The 12,087-nt window shown below is 44.7% G+C and overlaps 1 pseudogene; it reads right to left on the reverse strand.

The window, feature by feature from the left end:
- Positions 1-1,345: 1,345 nt before the first annotated feature.
- Positions 1,346-5,635, reverse strand: LOC136552610 (putative zinc finger CCCH domain-containing protein 51; annotated as a pseudogene).
- Between the last annotated feature and the right edge of the window lie 6,452 nt (positions 5,636-12,087).

The following is a 12,087-nucleotide window of genomic DNA, read 5'->3' on the forward strand; positions in this document are numbered from 1 at the left end:
CGTGGGCTTGGCTGGACCAGAACTTGACTGTGGCCATCATGCTCTCAAGCAAACAAGAGGGTTTGGTTAGTTGTTTTCGTTTGGGCCAGGTTGCATTATGATGCTAATTTGTCTTCAATTGTTGGTTGGATTGAGACACTGGATTGAGACACGGATACAGCACAAATGCATGCACAATGCCCTATGCCAACCAGGCCCGCTAGAAACGGATTTTATTTTCGTTTCTGCAATCAGGCGCGAAGCTAACTTTTGCTATTAGTTCATTTTGATGGATCGGCCACAAAATTGTTCAACGAATCCTATTTTTGGTGGATCTTCTCCATCATGAGTATTTTTAGAGCATAGTAGAAAGCCTAGAGTGAAGCAGTCCGAGGTAGTTCCTTACCTCTTGATGTGGCTCTTTTTTACAGGTTTTTTTTTAGTTTTAGAAGTCAGATAAAGTTGGGTGTAGTTCCAACACCTAATAAAGTTTATTCAATGAAATTCTCATAATAACATTCTTGTGTAAGTTGTGCTGAAAATTTTAGATTAAGAAATTATCGCAGAAAAATTGTCTACAAAAGGTTATACATATACCTTCCTAAAAATAATAAAAGGTTTGTAGTAAAAATTTGAAAACAAACGTTTCTCCTAACGCCCACGGCACGGCCCGTCCCAAGCGCCTGACGGCCTGAAGACGACGCTTTTGATTCAGTTAGATGGGATTATCTACAGGAAGTTCTTCAGAAACTTGGTTTTGGGCCTCGGTGGCGTGCTTGGGTATCTGCTCTCTTACGCACAGGTTCCTCGGTTGCCTTCGTCAATGGTTCTAGAGACCACTGGTTTGATCATGGACAGGGTTTAAGACAAGGCGATCCATTGTCGCCTCTTCTTTTTGTCCTAGCAATTGACCCCCTACAGAGGCTTTTTGAAAGAGCAACTAGAATTGGTTTGCTGCACCCAGTCCAGCACAGATCAGTTAAGTTAAGAGTCAGCCTATATGCCGATGATGCCGCAATTTTTTTGAACCCTTCTCCGCAAAAGTTCACTACAGCCCTGCAGATTTTTCAAGCGTTTGGGCAATTTTTTTGAACCCTTCTCCGCAAAAGTTCACTACAGTTGCATAAAGCCACAAAAAGTAGAGGCTTCACCAAACACTAAAGTTAGACAGCAATACCTGAAGTATTTCCAAGCATCATTTTTGGTGAATGAGCTTTCAGGATCGAAGGTAATAAAAATCTGGTTAGAACCATTTCTTGCAGAAGGTAACACCAATTCAAAACCATGATGCTGTTCGCATCTGAAGTTAAAAACATATGTAGAGTTAACTTTCCAAAATCGTCTTGAGGAACGATATTTACAAGATTAAGACATAGCTCACCAAAAATCGTGAACATAGTAAACAAAACTGATTCAAGGTGTTTTCATAAAAAAAAAAAAAGGATTCAAGGTGCTAACATGCTAAACCATTCAAGGTGCTAACATGCTAAACCATGCACGGGATGACATTTAATGGGAATGAAGTAGTAGGTTTGCACTGTGTGGCAGTACAATATGTAAGCAGCAAGCAACAGACAACCAAACTTGCTCTCCACAGATGAAACGAGGGGTCCTTACTCTAGTTCATCTTTATCCTTGTACGTTTTGACATAAACTTGATGTCCACAGATGAAATGAGGGGTCCTTTCTGATAAGATCGTTCTGCCATTCCGGGGTCCTGGAAGCTCACAAAACCATACATGCGTTTTCCTTGAGGTGGAATTCGCACATTACTCATAGTACCATACTGACTGGCAGAAACATCAAGATAATGTTATTTACAGCTGCATAACAAGTAGAGGCTTCTGTCAAATGCACTGAGCACCAAAGTTAACCGGCAGTACCTGAAGTAGTTCCGAACATCATCTTCAGTGAATTTGCTTTCACGCACAGAAACAACATAAATCTGGTTAGAATCCCTTCTAGCAGGAGGCACCCCCAGTTTGGAACCATGAGCCAAGTACTTAGGAGGATGTTCCTGTCTGAAGTTGAAACAAGTAAACAACTGTAGAGTTAACTTTCTGAAACTGTCTTGAATAATGACAGTTATAAGAGTACTTAAAACATACTCCCTCCAATTCCAAGTGTAGGTCGTCTTAGCCTTGTCAACTACTCCCTCCATTTGTAATTATAAGGTTTTTTCATTTCATTAAGACAAGCCTTTGACCAATAATTACTACTTTATTAATAGTTGACACAAAATTGATGATATTCTATTCTTATTCAAAAGTACTTACTTATAACTACATTATTATCACATAAAGTAAATATCGGTGGATTAAAGTAATTGTCAATCAAAGCCTTGTCCTAATGACACAGAAAACGCTTTGTAAGAAAAACTAAGGGAGTATTCTCTAAACGTAGGTCGTTTTAGAACTACTATACATATTTGACGCTTTCATCCTATCTTTGACTCAACTTAAGAAATATTATCATTCTAACAAAAGAATGAGTCTTTTTTTTTTGAAACACAAATGGCAGGAACTCTGCCTATCAATTAAGAGGAAGAGTTTTATATACAGGCGAAGAGAGCCAAACAAGCATGCCCAAACCAGCGAGGGAGCCCCAGCAATAAGAAACTAAACACAGTCCCTATTGATTTTGCATACAATGTGCCCTTTTGTAGATTTCCACACATTCTTTGTTCCTTCCTGCGATTGGAGGGCCGTGGCATGAATATTCTTGAAAATCCTGCAGTTTCGTTCTTTCCAAAAGTTCCACATTGTGTAGATAGCTAGGCCATTGAAAGCTCGCTTGCGATCTCTAGGGATCGAGCCGAGGGTGTTGAAGTTTCGTTCTTTCCAAAGGTTCCCACCAGTCTGCTAGGGTGTTGAAGTTTGCATGTTGTGCCACATCAAGTGTGGTAAAGTGCTCCCAAGAGGTAACAAGGCTCCAGACCGCCTGGGCGAAGGGGCAGGCCAAGCATAGGTGGTAGCTGGTCTCCAGTAGACCAATGCATAGTGCACAAGCGTGGTGATGTGGCCAGCCTCGAAGCTCAAGATTAAAAAGAATGAGTCATCTTTCCCAATACATAATAAATTAATGGCACTAAGGTTATTAATCCAATTCCTTATTCTTGTGCACAAGTCTAAAACGATCTGCATTTGGAATCGGAGGGAATAGCTCACAGAAAATTTTGAACATAGTTATATATATATATATATATATATATATATATATATATATATATATATATATATATATATATATATATATATATATATATATATATACTAAACCATTCAAGAGATATCATTTAACAGGAAATGGTAGTAGTAGGTCTACACCATATGGTAATGCAATATCAATGTGTAGTAGCAAGCAACAGAATACAACCATATTATATCCTTACTCTAATTCATGTTTTTCCTTGTACTCTTCGACAAGAACTGGATCTCCACAGATGAAATGAGGGATCCTTTCTGATAAGTTCTGTTTTGCTGTTCCAGGGTCCTGGAAGCTCACAAAACCATACTTGCGCCTTCCTTGAGGTGGAATTCGCACGTCATTGACAGTACCATATTGACTGGCAGAAGTATCATTATAATGTTATTTACAGATGCATAACTACATAATTTGGATGGTTCATGTCAAGACTCGAGATGCATCAAGCATTGAAGTTAGACAGCAGTACCTGAAGTGAACATCTTCTTCAGTGAATTTGCTTCGTTCCAGGCATGAAAACAACAAAAAATCTTATTAGAATTGCTGCTAGCAGGAGGCATCCCCAATTTGAAACCATGTGCCAAGTACATAGGAGCATCTTCCACTGGGACAATATACTGATGTCCCTGTCTGAAGTTGAAACAGACAGAGTCATAATGAGAATGCAACCTGAGAAACAAACATCTATCTAAAGTAAAACTAGCTGAGATGAATAAGATCAGAAGAAACCTTTCGATCACTCTGGTGGTGTTAAGTCGCATGAGCACATCTGTTAGGCTGCAACGAGCCTTTCCTTGCTGTTGGCCATCTATGAGGAGTCCCTCATTTCGCAGAGGCTTTCCATACCTGTCCATGTACATATTTGCAAGAGACTCAACCTGGAGACTTGGTGGTTGCAGCAAAAACAGGAGTTCTCTTATCTCCTTCTCCAACATGAGTTCCCTAGAGCCAGTGAATTCAGGAGATGGGCTTTGAAAAGCGCCAGTGGGACCAATGGGGGTGAACGGAGCATGAATTTCATGAAAACTGAGGCTTGGATGTAACTGAGGCAGCCCAAAGTGCAATGGTCCAGTTTGAACATTGAGTGGTAATGGCGCATGAAACTCATGAGATTTGCCACAGAAGCCAAACCGAGGCTGTGGATGGGGCAAGGGGAATGGAGCATGAAATCCATAAAAAGTGCCACTTGAGTGAAACTGAGGCCGCAGATGGGGAAAGAGGAATGGGGCCTGAAATTCATGACGAACGCAACTTGGATGAGACTGAGGCCATGAATGGGACCAGTGCAATGGAGTCTGAATTCCTTGAAAACTGTCAATTGGATGAGGGTGTGAATGGGGGAATGTTAGTAAGCCATGGTGCACGTTAGGTGGCTGTAGTGGTGGTAACTGTGGGAATTGTTGCGCCACCTCAACAATCAGGGGGGCTATTTTGTCACCCGAGGTGAGTAGTTGTCCAATCTCTGCACGTGTTTTGCATGAGACGATGTCAGCAACTATCCCTTCGGGGTTACATGGATGAAGCTGCCGGTCCCTATCCAGCAGTAAGCTCTCACATTCCTTTGTGTCCATTCCATTTTCACTGCAGCAGAGAACAAGATGTTGCAAATCAGTGCAGACTGGGAAGGAAGGTTCGGCATCAGCAGACGCTAGGTGCTCCTTTGCAGGAAGCTCAAAGAACAAGTAAACCACAGCAATCATGGATAGCAGTAGCAGTAACACAACTGAGAGTGAAAGAGACTCATCATCCTCTGTGTTCACCAACAGAACAGAACAAGCATTGCACGAATCAGTGTTTTCCTCTTTTATAATTCCGAGATTAACTAACAAATGGACAGAATTCGCCTTTACTAGAAGATTTCTTTAGCTGCCTTTACTAGCAGAATTAGCGACTTTAATCGGCACCAAGTTAACCCCCAAAATCTCCGGTACATTAGAACGAAGCGATGATCTCGAACATCTCCTTTCAAAAATCCGTCCACAGGATCCAACCGAACCACCGCGCAATCACAGAACAAGAGGAAACGCAATAGACTAGCGCATCCGCGACCACGAACCGCCCTAGCGCTCCAAGCCCCCACACCTCCAGAACTGAACCAAATTAAGCCCACCGGCCACCGAAACCACCACTTCGACTGTACTGTAGCACATGCTCCGGAAAAAAACCCTCGATAAAGAGGAAGGAGTAGTGCTTTACGGTCACAAGGCCCTAACCTCATCTTCCTCGGGGAGCACAGGAGCATGCGGCGCCAAGCAGCGCAGGGGCGAGAAGAAAGGTAGAGGGAGATGGAGCGGCGCGGGGGCTCGAGAGCGACGAAGCACCAACGCCGTACGCCGCGCGCGCAGGCTCGCCGCGGAATTGGGACTCCGCGCGCTAATGGCCAATTTGGCCGGGGATGGAATTGGGAGGCCTTTGCCAGTTTTGGGGGTAGTCGGGGTTTACGCCGTGCGCTGGGAACGGCGCTGGCGCACTGCGGAACCCCGGGCTGAGCAAGGGAGTCGGTCCACTGGACCCCTTTTTTTCCCTCTCCAACTTAACATTTCAGGTTGGAGCAATTCCAAGAGTATACGTAAATTTAGATCTCTGAACTGACTTTCTAATAATAATATAGACTCTCGATGTGGTATGATCTGTAGAAGATTCTCTAAATCAGGCTATTTATTTTCTGAAATTTCCACACCATTGCTAATTTTATCGATTTTGGTTGGATCAATGGATCTGTTTGCATTTTTTTACCTTTAAAATGTGTGCCCGCTTGCGAAACAACACAAGTCTATGTACAGCTGTATCGCCCTTAGTTTTTTTATTTCTCAGTCTAGTAATATAAGTTGTAATATCTAAACACAAACGCCACTATGATGTTGTAAATATTAGTGTTCTTTTCTATACATTTGGTCAAACTTAAAAAGTTTGACTTATGACAGCTATAGAAATTGATTTATTTAGGTGACAGAGTGAGTATAAATTAGCGGTGGTCCGACACTACCTATGCCCCAATTATTATTTTCTTTGATTCTCAAAACCATTTAGATTACCTCCTTACCTATGTCTAAAATATAGAAAAGGTATATTTAGATGTAGTTCGAAAAAATGTATAAACAACATTGTATCTTGTGTCATTGTATAAAAATGCATTGTATGTCTAAGAAAAAACAAAAACTTTTAACAACAAAAACACGAGATGGTACCACATGAATGCATTGTATCTCGTGTTTTCTTGTGATTTTTTTTGAAAAAAAAATAGACCTTTATTAGAATGTTTTGAGAACACTTTAGATTTTTTTGTGATACTTTTCCATTTTGTAGTGTTAAATCTATTTTTTGAAGCTTTTAGAGAAACTTTTACGAGCTTCAAATGTTTTATTTGGGTTTGTTGTATTTCAATCTATCTCTAGAATTTTTCTCCAATTTTATAAGGTTAGAGACTTTTTTTGCTGTTTTAAAACCTTATTATAGGTATTTACCATATTTTTTCCAACTAAAATACGATGAAACTGCTATGAAACTCACTTCTATCTGGGCAGTGGGTTAATCTAAACGGTTTACATAGTTAATAAGGAGGGAGATGTCCTATGTTAATATTTATAGAGGGAAATCAGATTACTGCAATAGTTAGATTTAATAGCACTTTTTGACGAAAATACAAATCTGCCGGCTCGTTCGTTCGGGCCATGCCCGTCCGGTGGCGGTATAGGTGGGCTGCCTTCTTTTGGCAGGTTCCAGGGAGCCCCGCAAAACTGTGGAACAGGCCGCGTGGGCATCCATGGGCTGTGATCGTGCGTTCCACAATGGGCTTCGGTCGCGTTTGTGGCGCGAAAGTGCTCATGGTCCGGTCCATCACCATCATCTAGAGGGGAAGAAGCCGTACTGTTTCGCTTCGGCTGCGGGCGGAAACAGCAGCGCGAGACCGTGGAGACGGGCAGGTGTGAAGCTACGCCGAGACCGTGGAGTCAGTGGCGGATGTGGGCGCCCCAAGAGCCCCCTGGGCGCCCCAAGAGCGAGGCACGCAGGAGCCAGTGAGCCACCCACGGCGGCTGCCGGTTTCCCGTTCCCGGGGGGAAAAAAACTGCGTGCGCCACGTCGCGGGCTCGTGTCCTCGTGTCGTGACCGCCACTGAGATCTTATGGTCGCGCGGCAGGTCGCATCGGCATCCGATCGCGCGACCCGCGACGCGGCGTGGTCGGCCGGCCGGCGTGCACGGGGAATGGCAGTGGCACGACGCCATCGGCCGGCGCGCGGGCACGTCAGCACGTGTGAACCGCCAGGCGCCAGCGGGACCGCGCTGGCTGCCGGTGGAATCTCCCGGGGGGTCGCAAAAGGACAAGCGAAACCGAGCCGGAAGGCCGAAACCGCGTAGATGGATGCGACCAGGGCACTTTCATTGTAAAAAAAACATAGTAGTTTTCATGGACATTAATTATATTATTACTTAATTATTTTGTTGACGTGGCAAGGAAGTCATTGAGGAGAGATAGCAAAAATTGTAGAAATTGGATCTAAGTTAGAAACCATATCTACACGAGAACCAAAATATAAAGAGGTGTGATCAGTAGAGAACGATGAAAGAATGTATATGATTGGATAAAAAACTGTTACATAGAAACTATCTATTAAAACCATAATTTCTATATATATATTGTCCGTAGAAATTAATAGGTATAGAAACTAAACTACTTGTTTTTATATTGGAACTGCCCTCGTGCCACCACGCGTGGGCCGCTAAAATGCTGTACGGAGTACTCGTACGCTCGATCGAAGTTGGTCGTGTCACGCTGCCATGCATCGGCTTGGGAATCTAGAAGGGCACACTTCCCACTGCTGAGGCACTGCGGATAGCAACAGCGCTGCCGCCTTGCGGGGGCCTGAGTCACGCGTGACTCGTATCGTATGGCAGCCGCTTATTTCGTCCTTCTCCACTGCATCGGCTGCTCCTGCTCGCTAAAAATCTGTTCGGACGAGAAAGGCCGCGGATACGCGGCGTCAGTGGCGAATGTGGGATGCGGGATAAGGGGGGCTAAAACAACAGAGATGTTGATTTGCACGAAGATTTAACGGTGAAATCAAGTTTTTACTATAGTAATTAGCATTGAAATCAAAAAATTAGGGGCTGGAGCCCCCAGCCCCCCCTTTGGATCCGCCACTGCGTGGCGTCATACAAAACCAAACCGAAGGAATAATGCAACATGCCAAAACGGCATCATGGATGATGCATGTCGACATGGAGAATCCAGAAAAGGACATGTACTGTACTCTACTCTACTCTGGGCCTGTTTGGTTGCCGGTCACGTTTTGCCACAGAAAAGGACATGTACTGTACTCTACTCTACTCTGGGCCTGTTTGGTTGCCGGTCACGTTTTGCCATGCTTAAGGTTAAGTATTTGTCACAGTATGGCTTGTCATATTCTGTGGAAAAATCAAACTGTCTGTTCGGTTCGTTACTAATCTTGGGCAAAATTGTGTGGACGTTGGTTGGATGGTTGTCACAAAAATTTGATAAATTTGTCACATATGGTTCAAACCATAAATTTGTATGATGTTTCTAATGAACCAAGAATGAACATGAAAATTAAGACTAATATAGATAATTAATGGTCTAAACTAGATTACCCTCTATTTTTCTGTTTTTCTTTTCTTAATTTCTTTTCACTTATTTAATTTTTCCTTCTATTCTCTCTCTGCCCTATCCACCGCATCCCCACCGCGCAAACGCAACCTTTTCTCTTCAAGTCTTCAATCTTCATCCATGTCCATCGCATGTCCGCATGCGATGTGCCCAGGCGGAGACCGCGCGCTCCCACGTCCACGCGTCCCGGCGGCCCGATGGTCGGCGCTCGCATGTCTCGGCGTCCTCGAGCCCTCGCGCGGTTGCGCCCTGTCTAACTCGCATGTTTCCCATCGGCCATCGCGGTTGTGCCCCCCCCCCCCCCCCTTCGGTCCGACCTCCTTCACCGCGCTGTGGCCAGCCTCCATCCTTCTGTGACGCTCTTCGCCTGCCTTCATCCTTCCGCCGCGCTCGTGCGCTCCACGTCCTCGCAGCTGGAGCCGAGCACATCATGGTGGGAGGGGCAGGGCAGGGCACAGGAGGTGTGTCGGCGGAGCAGTCTGTGGCAAGGACGAAGGAAACGCTCGCCACACATCTGCGGCAAAAAGTTGTGGCGGATGCTTTCCTAGGCTGTGGCGAACCTAACTTCGATACTGAACCAAATACATGCCTAAGGACATGTGGCAAGTCTAACCTTAGGCGTGGCAACTTGTGGTCGGCAACCAAACAACCCCTATGTACTCCCTCTGTCCCAAAATATCTGTCGTTTTTATTTTTCGAAAAACAACTTTGATAAAATATATATTAAAAAATATTAATATTTATGGTACATAATTGATATTATTGGAAATATCTTTGAGTCTAGTTTTTAATAAATTTATTTAGATATATAAATATTGCACGTATTTTCTATATATCGAGTCAAACTTGTGGCACGGAAACCAAAAGCGACGAATAGTTTGAGACAGATGGAGTAGTTTATATTAACAAAAGGCACGGAAAAGTCAATCGAGATCAAAGCGAGCTGACTCACGAGGGGGCGACGCGATCTTCTCTATTCCATTTGCTTACATAACACGAAGCTGACTAATAAGTACTCCAGTACTACTAATGTCTGGTCAAGTCCCAATCGCTGGACTGACTACTGAGCAATAAGCTTGGCAGACACCACCAAACACCACTTGCCATAGACTAGCTGAACGCCTGAACCTTAAGAAGTCGCCGTAGCCCATCGACGCTGTCGCTACTTATTGGCCGATCCTGCCTTTTCTTGCCCTGATCGGATCATGGTACGGTTCAGGTCAAACCATTTGCCGCTGGTCTAAGATTGACCACCACCACTCACCACCAGCTCCTAGAGAGACAAAAGCAAGTTCACCACTGTCACCTCAACAGCTTCGCAATTTTCCCCCGGGTCCCAGCAGGCTTCACCTCAGTCTTCGGTCCCTGTGTCTTCTGTTTGGTACCGAATAGTGTTGCAGGAGGGACGGGCACATAGACGAGTAATTTGGCGTACTTGGGCATGTCATTGTTTTTAATGTGTCTGCACTTCCACTCTACGTACGCAGTACGTAAACATAGACGTTATCAGCATGCGGAAGTGGCAGCAGAAGCTGGTTTATATCGACAAAATATCTGGTGTAAACCACATCTTCGGGGCAACCATGAGAATCCTTTGCAAAATCATACTTAGGAGTTTTTAAAAATTTTGAAACTGTGCACACCAATAGTGCATCTGCAAATGTGCATTGTCACAAAATTTGAGATTCAAACTCGTTTTGCAAAAAAATCATATGAAAATAACAAATTTCATTTGCATATGCACTAGAGGACAAAATCCAGATGCAAAACGAGTTTGAATCTCAAATTTTGTGACAATGCACGTCTACGGATGCACTATTGGTGTGCATAGTTTCAAATTTTTCGAAAACTCCTAAGTAAGGTTCTAATGGGGTTTTCATAGATTGCACCGAAGACGTAGTTTGCACTAAATATTTTACTGGTTTAATCAGAAGAGTGAAGAGTCCAATACTTTGAGAGAGAGCTGAGTGGTGTTAGACTACCCACGACGTGCCTTCTTGCCGATGCTGAGAAAGGAGAGAGGGTAACGGGGCATCGGGTAGAAACATTGTAGCAAACGATGCTGAGTTTAAATTTCCTTCAGCCGAGGCATGTAGGTTCCCCCGGTGCTAAAAAAAATAAACAATTGTATTGCTGGACTCTGAATTTTTTATAATTTAGCTCTTTTCTTCAAAGTTTCTCACAAATAAACTCCTGGCGGAAAGAATTCAGAAAATTGACCCTTAGCTCGGCGTCATTGATGCTGGCGCCGACCTAACACGTCTCGGCGCCAGCGTCCCTGGCGCCGAGGTCCTGGGCTCGGTGGATGACATGGCAGGGAGCTCGACGCCAGCCGCTCTGGTGCCGAGCTCGGCGCCGTAGATCTTGGCGCCGAGCTCGACGCCTACCTATGCCCCGCGCCTCTCTTCCTCTCTTCCTCTCCCTCTCTCGCCCGGGAAGAGCCGAGCTGAGGTTTGTCATCGCCGCCGCCGTCCGCGCCCGCCGCCGCCGCCTCCACCGGCCGCCACCGCCCACGCCCGCACCACCGCCCTCGCCCGCGCCACCGCCGCGCCACTGCTCGCGCCGCGCCAGAGGCCGCGTGAAACGACCCCAATTTCCACGAAGGGAAATCCACAGCGTCGAAGTGTAATAAGATCGTTGTAGATCATATTACCCAAATTCCAGTCGAATATCACATCCATACAACGATAATATCATAGTACAAATAGTGCGGAATTACATAATTTATTACATCGCCGCATTGGCGGAATCAAAAGTAGCATTCATTCAGAACAGCTTGAAGATACGATCGCCAAACTCGAGCGTAGGCACGAACCCCTCATCCGTCAAACTCCTCGGAGCTATACTCCTCAGCAGAACCTGTGTGCCAAAATTTATCAGTACGATTTATACTGGCCACTCCCATCCCTATGAGCATTGCTTTGTGGAAATTGGATGCAAGTGGGACATAGTCAAAGCAACCTATAAAGCTGGGGTTTCCTATGCAATAGCATATCAAGTAAATAGTAATAGTTTGTCAAGTTTTAACACCATTCCCACACACATTCCACTCCATTCCCTTTTCCGAGCCAGGTTTCTATCCTGGGATCGACATACCACCATCTCCATACCATCACCATACCATACCATCGCTTAGTCGACAGACCAACTCCCTCTCGGCACTGTCTCAAGGCCCGTAGCCCCTAGCTACGACCGACACTCTCTTACGGGGGAAGAAAAGAAGGACTCATCTCTCTATCTAGTTTAAGCGAAACCCAGGAAAGGTCCATAGCCGACGAGT

The sequence above is a fragment of the Miscanthus floridulus genome, chromosome 4 (genome assembly GCF_019320115.1).
Source record: "Miscanthus floridulus cultivar M001 chromosome 4, ASM1932011v1, whole genome shotgun sequence".
NCBI lineage: Eukaryota > Viridiplantae > Streptophyta > Magnoliopsida > Poales > Poaceae > Miscanthus > Miscanthus floridulus.